Source organism: Glossina fuscipes, unplaced genomic scaffold (assembly GCF_014805625.2).
Source record: "Glossina fuscipes isolate IAEA_lab_2018 unplaced genomic scaffold, Yale_Gfus_2 61, whole genome shotgun sequence".
Lineage (NCBI taxonomy): Eukaryota > Metazoa > Arthropoda > Insecta > Diptera > Glossinidae > Glossina > Glossina fuscipes.
The window spans coordinates 4920302-4937812 of record NW_023998433.1 but is presented as its reverse complement, the minus strand read 5'-3'; the positions used below and the strand labels follow the sequence as shown (position 1 = coordinate 4937812).

The 17511-nt window shown below is 32.3% G+C and overlaps 1 long non-coding RNA gene across 1 annotated transcript; it reads right to left on the bottom strand.

Annotated features, from left to right (window-relative positions):
• Window positions 1-2851: 2851 nt before the first annotated feature.
• Window positions 2852-7187, bottom strand: LOC119638001. Its single transcript, XR_005247362.1, has 2 exons — window positions 6910-7187; window positions 2852-2889 (listed from the first exon to the last, which is right to left on the bottom strand). It is a non-coding gene; the product is annotated as an uncharacterized LOC119638001 (long non-coding RNA).
• Between the last annotated feature and the right edge of the window lie 10324 nt (window positions 7188-17511).

The window sequence follows — 17511 nt, the reverse complement described above, 5'->3', positions numbered from 1 at the left end:
CAAAACAATTCTGCTATTTATGCGAATCAATATTCTACTATACATATTCTAATGAACTACAATCTCTGTCGTAAGCATACTAAGTGCCTTGCCATAAAGTCTGGAGGGACGATACTCAGCGTGTAGGACAGTAATACATAAGAAAAAGGTTCTATTCAGGCGACATACGTCATTGTCTGTAATGAATGGAACAAGATTTACAGAAATTTGTACTTCCAATGTAATGGGCAAAAAATCAATTTTCTATTCCTTTTGCAAAACAGAGGCGCTTCCAGTTTACATAGTTCTGTAGGCGTGTCTTTCGACAAATTTGGCTCATTTTCAATGCCAACCTGCGTGCAAGACCTAATGTTTCTGCCAAATTTTAACTCGATAGTTTCAGTTTTGCAGCCAGAAGAATGTTTACAACAGAAATTACACAAACTAACTCTGAAACTTTTCTGGTAAAGCTTTTGGCAATATGAATATACTTATCATCCTTCAGTGATATGTATAAAAAAAAAGTCGCAAACAGGAATTCTTTCTCTTCAAAATAGATCTATTTCCTTCTGTAGTCGAGCTACTATGAAAAACTGCGGACTGAACGAACATTGAGTATGGTGGAGGGAAAGGCGTATATTCTGTCAATATCTTCTTCTCAGTTATTTAGAGAGAGAGAGAGAGAGAGAGAGAGAGAGAGAGAGAGAGAGAGAGATAGAGAAAAAAAATTGAAAACCGACTTAAGAGCTCTAACCTGAAAACTGTTCAATTTTAAGAGCAAAATTTGGAAACAATGGAATATTATACGTTTTTTTGGTGATTGTGGGTGGAGCCTTCTTGTTCTTTGTTCATAGGCGGATAAAATCAGATGCCAGCGACGTAGAAAACATTTCAGACCAAAATGGTTTTTCTAGACCAAATAAGGAACTCATAATTGTTATTTAATGTGGCAAACAGACAAATAAACAGACATGGCTAAATTGAATCCGCGATTTATGCTTACCAAGACTAGACAAGCAACTTATAGACACATAAGAAAAAATACAACTAAATGTGTCTCACTGTTAGGGTCGATATATTTTTCGGCATCTGAAATATATTTCAAAAGCCACACGACATACGCATTTAAGTTGATATCGGAATCTTAAAATATTCACCGTGTCAAACTTTATTTATGCCTTTAGTTTCCCTCACGCCACACTCTTACCACGACAAATAATAGCGAAGAAATTTTTTATATATATGAAAAAAAAACAAGAATTGATATACGCTGCTACGAACGTAAGCAAATGTAAGATATCAAATACTGTTTTGCAGAGAGTAAAAACAATATATAAAAAAGTGAAATTTTTCATTTTATTAATAATAAAAATTAACCAGCAGTTTCATTATATGCATGTCTAAGCACGTTTGGGACATTCCAAATTGCTAATCTTTACGAACGTTGTTTACGATCATTTTGCCAATTAGCCTTGGACAAGACCTCAAACCCGATTGTCTTGCTAGATTAAAAATTTGCCACATCGTCATGTTAAAGCCGCATTATTAGTTTTACCAAAAACACAGAAAAGAGCGACCAAATGGTTCTTAAGAGCGGGTGTGCGTAATCAGTACCACTGAATTGCGATTTTTAGGATAATATAAGGTTTTATTTACAAATTATTTATAGGAATTTATATGTACAACACTTTATTTCTCGTTCTGGCCTTGTCTGTTAGAATATTGCAAATCAACTTTCTTGACTCGACTCGCACGCTTCACTTTCGGCTCATTCTCCGACTCCTTTTTCTGATTTTTGCCTTCCGCAAATATTCTGCTTAAATACCCTTTTACAAGCAACTTACCATTACTTAAATCTATCGCGACCTTTTTAACCCGTTAATAGGTTCTTCCACCAAATTTCTGCGAATTATTGTTAATCTATTCGCCAGCTGCATGTCGCAGGTAAAACGCCATGAATATGTACTTGGTTTTCCCATCTCTTTAGAATTTTGTTTGTTAGAAAGTCGACTAATTTTAATGGGAACTCAAATGATCACATATCGCATTTTCGTAACAATATGCTGCAGCTAATGTATAAAAAGTTAATTCTAAGCTTTGCTTTTGATTTTTTTACAAACAAATGATCATTCTTTAATTTCTTATTTATAATTTATTATTTGATAATCTCATATAGAATTTGTTCGCCACTCAATCAACTTGTTAACACTCCATTTTGGATGGTAAAACGACAGTAAAATTAATTAGCCGGTCATTATCGACATACTTTCATTTAATAAATGAGAGCCGATAGCAAAAACAAAACTTAAAAAAAGAAACAAAAGAGAAAAATTCGTTTTATCAATCGACGTATGCAATTCTATGGTACATTATATACACACGAAATGAAGGTCTGTAGAAGTGATTCATAAAATTCATTTAAGTTTAAAATTACCATTTAATATCGCATTTTATTATTGTCTGTTGGAGGAAATTACTGTTTATTTTACGCATGTGTCTACGGTAAGATTAAATGTCTTTAAATAGTTTAAAAGCAATTTTAAAAATATACGGCAAAAAAAATCATTTATGAATAGGACTTACATTTTATTTATTTCGTTTGTTTCTTTGCTCAAGTTTAATCCACAGTTCGATAAATCATTAGATGCCGGTTTTTTTTTTTTATTTTAATAACTTTTTAATTTCAATTTCTTTCACATTGTTCAGCACATCATATTGGTGTAACGACTTGCATCTGCTTATTTATTTATTTACTTTTTTATTTATTAATACATTTAAATGAATTATTTTTCTCTCTTCTCTTTTATTTTTCAGAGACACGCCTTTAATTTTTTAAAAGGAATTTTTTTGGTTTTTTTTTTTTATATTTTTACAGTATTAGCATCATTGTTGCCAGTATTTAAAAGAAATCTTTGCAAAAAAATATAAAACTCATATCAATTAAATAGAAAATTTCTCACATTTTCATATATATACATATTTATATCATCTCCACCATCGCCATAACAGATGAATATATTGGTTTTTTCATTTCATTCGTAATCAATCAATTTTTTTTCAATTCTTAATTCACTTGAGCTATACAATAAATCGTGTTTGCCTTCTCATTTATTCATCTATCTCTAAAGGCAGCAGCAGAGGCAAATATGTCGATAATAAATAGAAATACAGATCACAGATTCCCTACACTTTTGGTCACGTTTTGGGTCACTTTAATTAGGTTATTGAACCAACCAAGCAAATGGAAATCTAACGCTCGACAGATATTTTCTTAAGTGAAATTTAAAAACGAGAACTCTATAGTTTGGCAAGGTCGACAGTTAGATACCTTAAATCATTTTGCCTAATGTAGTCAATAATTGATTTTCGTGATAACACACAGATAACTAACATACTTTTAATAAAAGCTTTTGGATTGATAGGCAGGTGTTCGAAACATTAACCACCATGATCCAAATTTAGCAAACTTAAATTGCTTGTCAAAGATTTTATTATTATCCCGTTACTTCCGTCATAAAAAACTACGAATTAGACTTTGTCGCTATAGAACGGTTTGCTTTTCATTGGAGTCTCTACAAACAGATTTATATCCAGAAGGATAGACCAGAAAGACAGGCGGATTGCATTTGTCAGGAGACAAGCGTAGATCGATTCAGAAAGTGTAAGCAGTATAATAACAGGGTGGGTCTATCTCAATTCCTTCTGGCTGTTGCAATACGTCCGCATATAACCTGTACCATAAATAGTCGGGAAGATGAAAACGATTCCCTTGCGCAAATGGCGAGAATCTTTAAAAAGTAAGAAAGTACAATAAATTACTTTTAAAAACTTACTACCCGCAGTAAGCGGAGAATTCGTCTAAAAACATCCAATAAATTTATTAGGGATAAATTAAATTTTTTATTTTGCTCTGTCGGTTTAACTGACACGATCTGCGAATTTGCTTATATTAGATCGTCTAAAACATAGATTAGGCGAAGGCCTACTAGATCAAAATTTTTATACATATATTTCTTATGGCGCTTAATATTTTTTATCCATTAACCTAATCTAATGACTATAAAAGATTCGCCTTAAGGTATTTTCGCAGCTTTTACATTTGTTTTGTTCATCTTTTTCTTTTTTTGCCCTTAATTTAAAATGTTTTTCTAAAGTCTATTTTGTTTTCAACTTTTCGTTAAAATATTTATTCATTTAGCTGAGATCTCTTTCTGTTTCATACGGTTTTTCATGGGATTTAACTTAAGAAACATTTATTGAGACATGATTAATAATAATGAAATGAATAATCTGTACGTGGATTAAAAATTGATTCATAAATGTTTTATAGCATTGAATGTTTTTATAACCATTGGTAGTGAGTGATATCTCGTCTCCCATATCAATAGAACGAATCGGAAATTCCGCAAAGTATCTATCTAGTACAGTCTCATCAGCTATTTCTTTTTATACCATACACCACCACATCGTACAGGGTATATTAAAATTGTGTAAATGTATGTGTGCAACACCCACTTAACAACTAACTCAAAGTAGGCGCACTCCCCTTCTATTATAACGATCTATTTAGAATCATTTCGTAAACCGATTTAAATTTATCTGTCTGCTTATCAGCCTGTCTGCCTGGTGTCATTCATGTATTTCTGTATTTAATTTGAAGATCGTAATTTCTAACTGACATGTTTTCACGTATGAACATAGCTGATCGGAAATTGATTAGACGGGATCGTTTTTACGACCACTCTCAATATAAAAACTTATTTTGAAAAAGTCATATAACTTACAAACAACTTTTTAATTTTCAAAATTTCTTGAAAAATAATTGCTATATAATAGTATTTCGAAGTACTTAATTGACGTAAAATATTTGAACTTCCTCCCATTGACCCAATCTTATGAAGAGCAAGCAAAATGATGTAATTTGCAATATTTTGTAGTGAAAACTAGCCTATGATAGTATAATTTGATTTACAAATAAACATACCAAAGTTGAACCAGATAGGGCTCTACTTTGGACAAAACCTCATCAAAGTATGCTTATGAAATATAAGTTTTTATATGCAACAAACTAATTCTGAATAGCTGGTGAAGAAAATAGGTGAAAAAAATAATTTTACTAAATTTGGACCAAGCTTGTTCTATAGAATGATTCCCATAAAAAGTATGGTCTTGCACGAAAATAAAACCAAATTTGTAATATTTTAATAGCGAAATACATGAAGAGTTGTATCAAGCGAGATGGTGTAGGGTATTGCCCTATTACAATAGTTTTATTTGTTTTATTGATAAACTGAAACGGCCAGAGTAACTGGCAAAACTCAATCTCCTGCAAGTTTAAAATTGTCCAGTTTTATATAACTGAAGAACATATTTAAATAGTATTTGATAATAATAGACTACCCTTCGATAATCACTGCGTAAAGCAAATATGCGAACATGGTATGTCAATTGACCGAGTAGTTGTCATTTGTATACTGAAGTTCTAAGTTACTTTAAATTAATACCTTATAGGTATTATACCGTATAAGTTGGAAACTAAACAGTTTGGTTTCTCTTATAGATGAATTAAGTGTGCCATCAAAACTCGATTTATGACCGTAGTAAATTTTCCTTTCTAGAAGCACTCAAACTACAGCGAATAGACTAGCGAACGAAAGAAAAGAAGGGCGCACTCAGAATCTTATACTTTTCAAAATATATGTACTCTACAAAGTCTCTAGCACGTGACTATTATAATTAGAATGATAAATTACGTACATAGTATCTTCCAGTGATAGATATTAATATAAAGTACTAGAAAAAAAGAACACTCTTCTTCTTTTAAGCCCTAAGACGACTTTATTAAGAGGATTTTACGTCGAATTAATCACAAGCATGTTGGGTTAAAAAATGACGCAGTTTTTTTCTTATAGGAAACAGCCAGAAAGTCTGTAAAAAATCGATGAGATTTTAAATTTTCCACGCTAAAGAACCACTGGCCAATGGGCTATTTGTTTTGTTTCCGGCCAAACGGGGAATTCAAGATCGTTTGATAACACAATCCATTCATTATAACGATCAAGTCAATAATTACAGCGTTCGCCTAAAAGCCGCGCTAAACACTATCTTGTTACCATTCAAGAAATTTGTTGTTGTTAAAACGTCTTTCTTATACAAAATTTCATTCTCAGTCTTAACCAAATCTTAATAGCGAAAGAAAATTCTTCCATCTTAAAATTCCCCTCCTCGTCACCTACAAACAAAAAGAAATTGTCATAATAAAATCTACTAGCATATCTTAATTTGTCTATTAGCTCGCAGTACCGCAAGTATTTAAGCAGCTCTCAAAGCCTATAATGTATGGCTTTCCCACCCGCCCAGATGTATGGACAATCGCGTTTTTATACCGTACATCTTTAGCGAAAGGGAGTGATTAAGAGAAGTCTAATATAGATATTGAGTTAGGAGCTGATGGAATCTTTGATGTAATTATTGATCCATTTATTTACCTTACTAAGCCCACTAAAGAGAAGAGCCGAAAGACGAAATAGAAAAAAGTCTATTACGTTGTCTCATTGGAACTTATAACAGCAAACTTTGCTTTCTACACACGTACTGAGACTGTACCAGTTTAAAAGTTAATCAAATTTTCTCTAAGCGTATTGCTTTAAGTTTGAAACTATTTCAAACCTTTCCGCCTTAACCTATAACAATATGATCTTGTGTTTACCCTTAAGTTTTTTATAAAGAAAAGGAAAAAAATTATAATCTTTTTATAGAGTTCTTTGTGGAACAGGTTGAATTTAACATCAACCATTTCACCCATTGAATAATGCCTTAATCTTATCTTGCATTATTTTCATTTTACATATGCTAATGGATATATATAGAATGCACATATATATATAATGGAGGCATATAATTATGGCTTCAGATGGATGATTCTCTTACCTTAACAGAGAATATCTGCTAACAGAGAATATCGAGCTAAGGATCGAAGATATCTTTTTGCCTTTATTGATGAGTTACGTTTGAAACGGTAACCTATACCGGTATATATTAAGAGTAGAATATAAGTATTAATTCATTTCCAAACATGCATTGAATTAATAAAAAAAAAATGTTGTCTTTATTATTTACAAAAATGACGTTAAAAGGTATTTGAAGATCATTTTTCCCATTTACTTGGACTTTTGAATATTTTAACTCGACCGATTACTTTTATTTATTTATTATTATTATTATTGGTATTATTTTTAAAGAACGGGTGATTTTTAATAAACACTTTTGTCACATTTTCAAGTTATTGAAAACTTTTTCATTTCACCTAAAAAACAGTATTTCGTTTTTTTTTTTTTAAATTTTCAGTGAGAAAACCACTTTCCAGCGAAAACTCTTTCTCTTTTAAATTAATTACAAATCTTAAAACAGTAGTAAAAGCTTTTCCAACTGTTGGTATGCTGTTTTTAGCGACATTACGCCCAAGAGAACCTTGCCATTAGAGAGTAACTTAACTCGAACACGTTCACTACCAGACTAAAGTTAAAAAACTCACAAGTACTACAATACACAATCGATAAAGTGGAAAAAAAAAAAAAAATAAAATAAAAAATAAAACAAAAACAACGATAATAATCAACTCCAACATCGTCATCACATTAAGTAAGCTAAATACAAAAAAAAAAAATAAAAAGAATAAATAAATAATAATAATAATATAAAATGAAATAAGAAAGGAAAACAGATTGTAAACAGAAGATGGAACGAATGATCGCATTGTTTCGTGTTTGGTTGGGCAAAAGTAAGTGTTGCACGTTTTTTTTGTAATCTTATACATAAGTCCGGTACAGACCCATCTCAAAAAAACATTATGAGCATGTAGTGCAGTCATTGTGGAATCCCCCAACCCAAAAGCATCCCCATCCTTCTCTCCCTACAGCCAGTCAAATCACAATTACACCATAAGAGTATCATTAAAAACCAAAATATGTAATAATAATATAAATTGCAGGAGGCACTTGATGCCCTTTTAATGATTTTTTTTTTAAAGTTATTGTTTTCGGTTTTTAGTTAAATTTTGGAAGCGGTTTTTGTTTTACATAGATCGTGTAACAAAACATTCCAGTACCACCGACACAACAACAGCAACAACGAATGTCAAAAGTACATGCATACGTTAAGTAATCCAATCATATGTTTCATTTTTATTATATATATGTATTATTATATATAGTATAATGTTGTACGCATACATAGTATGTGCATGCGTGTATATGAACAACATCTTAAGCTCTTATGCAAAAAAATTCTAATAAAAGGTACGTAATAAGGAATGTGCTACATTTTACAATTCATTTTTTATTTTTTTATTTTGCATTTAAACTTTATCACCATCGAAAGATAAAGTTATATTAATTTCCTCACTTGGCAACATCGAAAACATTATAATTTTTATACTTTTTAATTGGCAAAATGATTTACGTTTGCTTCTTCACGTAATACTAGTCACGTAATACTTGTTCTGCTTACTTTCCGGACTTCAACTTGTCGAAGCCTATTAATTACAAATCGAATAATAAAAGTTACCGCAAATTTTGCAAAGTTTTCGTCGAAATTCGCCGCAAGTTCGCTCAGTGCAATTCACGACCATTATTATCATTTGGATAATTCGAGTCGTCATGTACATCTTAAAACGTCCGCTCACGTATCAAATAATCAAAAGCAGGAAAGGAGCAGGAAATCTTACATTTGTATGCTAGAGTACTGATGATGTATTGAATTCATCGATTACATCTTCTGCTAGGAAGAGCACATCCACGCGGTAATTAGTGATCTAAGTGCAAAATAAATCGAAAAAGTCGATTATCCTTAACTATTTTTATTAACAACCTGAAATGCTATAATGAACATTCATTTGATATTTTCTGAGGGATTTGCGCTTACTTAGCGCATGTTAAAAAATGTATATTGAACTGAAGATAGATATAATATTCATATAATCCTTTTCAAAAAATTCGGTTTTGACGAATTAATTCTGGGCGACTAAGAAGATAATATTAGTCTTAAAGCAAATCTTTATCACCTCGGGCAAACAAATTGGACGCATCAAAAACGTTTACTCCAATTGATGAGAACGTTGCATGTCAAATCAAAAAAATCATTGTTTAAGTATTTAGTAGAATTATTTGGTAATGAAGGATAACACAGCGATAGTGATTCAATGATCATCTCAATCTAAATTTTGCAAAAATAATCTTTAAAAAGATATCGCATGAGATTTGTCTTTGTGGTGCGCCAAAGGTCGTTATCTCTAAAATCAGATCAACTCGTAAGATGTTCGAATGAGCATTCATATCTATTTTATAGCCCACCAAGTGCAGTCTAATTGCAGTAGGGCATTAAGGAGCGTTTACAGTCTTACGAGCGAAAAGTGTGCAATATACCTGTATAGTTGTTTCAAAATGGTGTGATAATATATTTGTATGTTGGAAAAATTTTGAAGTGAAACAGTATATCCATAATATTGCGCAAGTAATGGTTTAGTAAGTCTTAATTGCGACAGCTATATGTTTAGTTTAAATGATTTTTTTTTTTTTTTTTAAAATTAATTTCATATCAAAAATGAATCTCGAGCTACATAACGTCATCCTATTCGGCAACATAAATGCCGTTCAATTTAACCAATGGCGATAGTCTTTTTCTAAAAAGAGAGCCGAAATGTACACTTCTCACAATTCTTTAAGCATCTGGTCACATCAACTCCGTATTCCTGGGAATTGCAGCCAACAATATTCGGATTGGCCTTATAGACAATTGCAGAAGCCTCATTACCAAATGCACCCGTTAATGTCTTCTCGGACTGGGCTAGACCAGCAGATACGATACGAGTCATTCTACCCTATTGTACTATAGGATTAAGCATTTTACTACATTTTTTCACTTCAAAGTAATGATTTTTTGGGTAAACTCGAACATTCTCTTAAGCTTAACATTTAAGATCCAATATGCTAAACTTTGTTAAATGTTTTGTTATATTCAGGAAAACAATGATGAAAAGCGTTTGTTGTCGAAACACTCTTGTATGGTTTCTGCAAGTGTAAGATGTTGCTCAAACAAGGCAATTTGGTATAAACAATTTATCATGGCCCACGTGTTCCTATAAATAGCGATCGTTTTTAGCAGTATTAAATCATAACGCGGGGTATTAGTATATTAAACGTGATGTGCCCACAATTTCGCCTTCAATACGTTAACGTGCCCTATGAGATTGATGATAGACAATATAAACATTTTTTTGTTCCTTTTGTTAATTGGTTGATATTTGAGAAGTTCGGTCACGCTCGATTCGGCGCTGATTCAGTAAATTTAATGGAAGCATAGAATCTTCGTACTACTGCGACTGTAAAGATGGGAAGATCCAGCTGATACGTTTCAACTAAAAGTTTAGTGAAGTTAGTTAGTCTTGAATTTCTTCACTGTCCCAGGTATTTGATAAAATTGCGTTCTCTGCGCATTTAATCGAAATGGTTTCAGGTTGGCATTGAATCTCCAGAGGTGTGCTATGTGTTATTAGCAAAACAATTGCATACTAAATTTTATTTATGATCTTTTGATTTAAACTTACTCGCATAAGTAAAGAAGCTAAGTCCATTTACAAAGATGCTCCTCACGATCGACCAAGTAGCTTAAATGCGATCAAATTGATTTAAGGGCAAATGCAGATTTGTGAAACATCTGAACGAACCCAATAATGTACCCTTTGGGCTGCTAAAATTGCTACGATTCAATAACTTCTTTAATTCAAACGACTTGCAAGTGAAAGAAACTGATAAAGCATAATATATAGTGAGAGGTTCTCTATGACTAGTTATAGTTGGCTGTCTTTATTATCATAAAGAGATCCTTTCGCTAGATGCTTGGTATTATAGTCAGTGTCATCAATCGCTGTGAGCCTGTGTCGAAGGATTTTGTAGAAGGGATCGCAGAAATAATTTTGAGTTCTGGTTCGCATAAATGTAGCGCTCTTAATGGACTTTTTCTGTCTTTAATAACTCTATTAATAGTGTGCGTTTCATTTAATTTGAAAGTACATGTTACTTGGTGTCCCTAATTGCTCTCTTTTTGAAAACAACCGATCTTACGCTATTAGTATAATGAAGATTATTAATATATATAAACCGTGCTGGGAGCTATGAATGAAGTGAAATGAATTTTCGAAATGACAAACATGTATGTATTGTTTGAATGTAAAATGATGGCAAGTTATCGGCATCTATGTCTTAAATGAATGCAAGTCTTTAAACATAGTTCCCTGAAAAGTCCTCGCTTCAAATCCAAATTTTCCGAATAGATGTTGATAGACAGCTTTGCAGAGCATAGCAAAAAGTAGCCGTAACGTGCTTTTTTAAATTTATTTGTGAGTTCTAGTGCTATCTGCGAAGGAGAAGCAAAGCATCCGGCTTTCTTCAAGCTCGTTTCTTAAGCAGATAACGATTGATAATCAATTTTGATGAAATATTTTTGCAATCATAACACGTTAGTTAATTTAAATATTTTTTCATAATGCGACAACCATATTCTTCGCTTATCAAATTTCAAAAATATTTTGTTAATAAACAAACGCGCATAATCACGCGCGCCATCAAAGCAAGTAAAGGACGTTTTTGGCGAACGGTTTCTGAAAAAAGTTAAAAAGCTTTTCTCTTCATTTATGGTAGAATCCATTGACTGTTGAAGATAACTTCTAATTTGAACTTTTCAGCTTCTTACGTTTGCAAGCGCGAGATAATCATTTTCAAATCTAGTCTATGCATTTAACCGAAGCGCATAAATACGAAATATTAGCTTTTGAACTCAAGGTTTTTCGTTTAAGGTTTTCAAAAATATATACAAAAGATATATGTAGAAACAAATGTATACTATCAAATCAACTTAAACTTTCGCACTGCAATGCGTTTTACACTTTTTATAGAGTCTGCGATCTGAGTGCGTAATAAAAGAGTAACTCTACGCTTACACGCTGATCGATTCAAAATTTTGGAAATTTTAATTCACAGTTAAAGCGAATTTTTTCTCTGATGTTTCACTATTTTTCACACTGGAAATATTTGAGCATCCAAACTATTCTTTAGTATCAGTTAAAAAGCTAAAGTCTATTAATTTCCGGAAGATTTCATCATGCTATCTTTAGTCAACGACTTTTCATGCTGCGACGTTTTTAGCTCAGTTGCTTGTTATGTTGACATTTTTTTTTTTTTTTACTTTTATTCGCTTGTGATTATTTTTTTATAGATAAGCGTAGAAGTTGAGTACAATCATAAACGACGCCTCCGAACAATGCGTCGTTTTCATTTCTACTCTATGAAGTAAGTGAGTTTTGTTGGCTGCTTTATTAACGAGAGTCCTGATATTTTATCAGAAGAATTTATTGTTCAGTTTTTTTTGAGTATGCACCACTTGACTGACTTCATTTCATTGGATTGGACGCATGAAAATCGTGTTTGCCAAAAAGAATTCATATGTAAAAACTTAATATCTCTCCGATAATATAATTTCAACCTTGGATGATGCACTTTCTGCCTTTTCTACTTATCAATTCCACGACGTTCACAGGATTATGCTACATCATTTTGTTTTTTTTTTGATTTTAAAGGATCAAACATATTATATTTTGCATTTTTGCTTGGTTTATTATTTCGCTTCGCCCACGTTCTCTTTCTTTTTAAGTTGTCTGGTCGAACAACTTTTATATTTGCTTTTTCTGTACCCAACACCGAAGGATAAGTGGTATTATATTCATTTTGTAAAAACGTTTGAAACTCCCAGAATGAACCATCACAGACACCACAAAGTACATATAGTCTTTATCAGCATCAAATTTTAAATTGATTTAAGCATGTCCGTTTGTCCGTCTGTGTAATGACGGTTGTAAACATTCTCCTGACCGCAAAAATGAAGCTATCGACTTCAAATGTGGCAGAAACATTGGGTCTTACACGCAATTTGGTATTGAAAATGGGCCAAATCTGTTGAATGGTAGCGTCTCTGTTTTTGAAAATAAAAAGTGGTGTTTCGCTCTTTACCTGTAAACTATAACAGGTAAATATACAAAAATTTGAAACCCCTTTTGTATGGGCGACGCTGCAGTATTTGTACAAAAATAGAAAAAATTGGCCACGCCTACTCATTAAACTTATAAGGCGCGGAAACAATGTTCAAACACCCCTACAAAGTATATAAATTCGTAGCCAGTTTCAAGTTTGGAATGCACCTAAACATGTCCGTCTGTCCATTTGCCTGTCTGCGCAACTGAGTAATATTTATGGTAACTGTTCCTCGCTTAGAAAAAATGAATATATCGCCTACAGTGACATAAACTTTCCGTAGACCTATAAGGCCCATATACTAACATCACATAAAGTATTATTTTGAAAATAGAAAACACCAAGCGCGCTCATTCCATATTATAGAACATGAAGATTTACTTCTTTTACTTTTTTGTCCGTTTTAGGATAACGGTGATGGGTATAAAAAATTCGGTCACGACTGAATATAATTTTCTTACCTTTTGTTACCTTTTTTGTAGTTCCTATAGGAGAAAGAGAGAGAGAAAGAGAGAGAGAGAGAGAGAGAGAGAGAGAGAGAGGGAGAAATATACGTATGTATTCACTCGTGTCAGGGGACTTTCATTCAAACAAAATTAAAAATAAATAAAAATCATATCAATTGTCTATTAAGTCGACTTAAGTCCTAAAACTAGCTAAAGCAATTTGCAAATTCGGTCAAGTGAAAGCCATTCACTATAGATGATTATTGTTAATATCATCGTCGACATCACTATCGGTTTCTATCATGTAATTACAAATGCACGGCACGCGTAAATTGCTAAGATTTTAAAATTTAACAAAGAGAAAAAAACAAGTAACAAAGTTATGTCCGGTCGTAACCGAATCTTCTATACCCAGTATCGTTATCCTAAAATAGAAAAACTAAAAGAACCAAATTTTTCATGCTCGACAATATGGAGGGGCCGCGGATGATTTTTCTATTTTCAAAATAAAAGTTTTTGTCGAATAGGCGTGTGGGCGTTGTAGGCGTATCCTATGAAAAATTTAACTCCCTCCTGAATTTTTTTTGCAAAGTTGTTGGCGATATCTCGGTTTTCGGTAAAGGGATAATGTTTACCACAAATAATATGCAATTGGGCTTACACACAAATGGATAGGCAAACAGGTTGACATACAAAGGTGCACTCCAAATTTGAAACTGGCCAAAGGTTTACATAATTTATAGGCTTTTTGAGGCTTGTTTCTGCGCGTTATATTGTTATTAAAAAAAAAAAAACTACAGTTTTGTACTTGTTATGAGTAATGAATAAAAAACCAATTTTTTTATTCCTTTTGAAAAATAGAGGCGTTCTCAGTGTACATGCTACTGTGGACGTGGCCATCGACGTGTTCGGTCCATTTTCAATATTAACCTGCGTGCAAGAACTTTCAATGTTTCTGCAACGTTTGAAGTTAAAAGCTTTATTTTTGCGGCCAGCAGATTATACGGACGGACAGACGGGTAGACGGACATGCTGAAATCGATTTAGAATTTGATGTTTATCAAGAATATATACACCCTGTGGGGCCTTCGATGTTTCTTTCTGGGTGTTGTAAACGTTCTGACAAAATGAATACACCTCCCATCCCTCGGTGATGTGTATAAAAAAACAAAATTGCATTTCATCACAGACTACTAGTAAAAGCTTACGATTACAAAGCAAACATTTTTATAAAAAACAAAACCAAACAGCAAAATCACACAAACTTTACCAAAAAGGAGGTTAACAGCGCTTCATCGAAATTGATCTGCCTATAAAATCGAACATGTGCCGCATTGACGGCAAGCATGTACAATTATTGAAATTATTTTACAACTTTCGGTATTTCCGTACTAACTTGCAAGGTGATCGCAATTTGAATCTATTTTCCAAATATTAAAAAAGGAAAAGAAAATAATATAAGGAAAATAAACCGACCAAAAAGCTTCTTTCATTTTATGGCGAATTTTAGATATCCGCTAGCTTAAATTTTTTCTTATTAGCTATAAAACTGACTGAAAGAATTTTTCTTACAAGCTTTTAATTAGCTCTAGAAAATGCCACCGATCAAGGATTATTGACGAAGATATTCTAATATTTTTCTACCCATCACTGAAGGATGAGGAAAATATTCATTTTATCGAAACGTTGACAACATCCAGAAGGAAGCTTCAGGAATCCTACATCCTTTATTCATGATTAGCATCAAATTCTAAATTGCTTCGAGCATGTCCGTCTGTGCGTTTGTATACCATGACGTTCTTGCACGCAGGTTAGTACTGAAAATGGGGCAAATCAATCGAGGGACACGCTTATAGTAACCTAAAGTGAGAACACTTCTGTTTAAAAAATCGTGTTTCTGCTCATTACTCATAAACTCTAGCCGATAAATGTACATAAATTTGAAAGCATATTCTATGGTTGACGATGTAGCATCCAAAATTATGGTGTATCAAACTTAATTTTTTTTTTTTAATACGTATACAACGCGTAGAAACAAGCTTCAAAAACCCTATACAATATGTAAATTCTTGACTGAATACTTCTAAATACTTTTATCAACAGTCCGTAACCTGTAGCACATATCAATATGAAAGTGTTGATATATACATCTGCTAAAACTTTTCAAAAATTTTGAGAACCTTCAATCTCCATTTAGCATACGAAATATTCTTGACTGCTTCCGAAGTAAAAACACAAAATCGTATACAACATTGGACAACAAAATGCGAACATAAGAAATTATTTACTTCATATTTTATGGCTGTCCTATATGTATATATAGATCTATGAACAGTTCTAAGGCATGTTTAACACATCACATATATTTGAAAATCCAATAAGAGCAAGGCTTTTCGATAAACTAAAGGACAGACATATGCTAATTGTTGGCAAATTTATCTATCAAGTTTACTCAATATTAATCAACAGTAAAAAGAAAGAATTTCATGACAATTTTAAGATTGAAAGCCAATATTTCATTTAGAAAAAAAAAAAAAACAGGCAGTGAACCGCCCGAAGGAACGGAAGAATGCGGTGAAATCGATTCCTTTGCTTTAGTACCATTATCCGCTATAAAAATGTAAAAAGGTTTATAGGTTTTATTGTTTTTATTTTTTAGATTTTAAATTCAAAAAATATGTTAGAGGATCAGTTGCTCACTCTCTACTACATATTGGCTGTAGTCACCAATGGCCTTAAACCATAACCAAACATCGCTTATGTAAATGACTCACTGATTGTGGTATTTGTCTTGCGGTTTATTTATTTAGTTTTTTGCTTTATTTATTTATTTTTCTTCCATTGACTAAAACTCGGAAATTACGGTCGTTTTGAATGTCAATGACGATAGCAATTGTATTGTTAATGATCATTTACTCTTTTGATTATCTACGAAATTTTTCTTCTTTTAGTATAAAAACCGGTTCTTTCCTATCCTCGCTTAAGCAGGAAACGAACGAGATTGCATCTTCACCTACCCGTACGAGCGATTTGAGGAAAACCCAAATTATTCTTAAACGGTAATAATGAGTAAAATTTGTAGTTTTACCACGAGCATGGCATAGATTTATAATGATGACATTTTCTCTTTCATTGCGCACATTAAATCGGTAGTTTAATTTTTACACTTAATGTCGTAGTATATTAAGTAAATTAATTTTATTAAGCCATTTGAAACGAGCACAAATGTGCAATGAAAAATTGCATATACTTTTGATCAGCATAATAGTGTTACGTTCATCGATTTACGATTTTATCGGTTATAAGAGCCATAATGTAGGAAAAGCAATTCGTAGTACTTAAAATCTGTAAGCCTAACATCAGCTCAAATTAGATCAAATAAGAACAAGACTATTGATAAAGAATAAACAACCGCACGCAAACGGAAATAAAAGGAAATATTTAAAAATACGTTTGTCGACCATATATAAACCGTACCGTACTAAATATCATCATAACTTCCTATTACAGTCACGTCAGAAGTCTAAGCAAAAATGCTCTCACTCTATCCTCAAACGCGATACATCCAAATTAGCATGAAAAAAACCAAAGACGAAACAAAATCGGAAGGTTTTTACATAGTGATGGGTGGCCATGTTTCCACCACGATTAATATCGTCTTTATATTATCTTTAATTTCCTTTTCCTTTTCCTTTGTTTTTTTTTTTTTTTTTTAGTTTCTAATGCCATTGGTGTTGGCAATGAAACGAAAATTGCCTTCAAAACTATATATCATTAATGTCAGAGTTATTGCTCCTTTTTATATGATAAGGTTTATTAAAAACACTCATTATACTTTAGTTTTACAACAATTTTATTCATATCACTTGAACAGCAAAGTAGTTAAGAAGCTTTAACTTATCCTCGACGGTAGTCACAAAGTCAGTTGATTTCAAAATAATTATTAATATGAAAAAAAGAAATTCTCCTCCACTATTCATTACCCTAACAATATTGCTAATTTT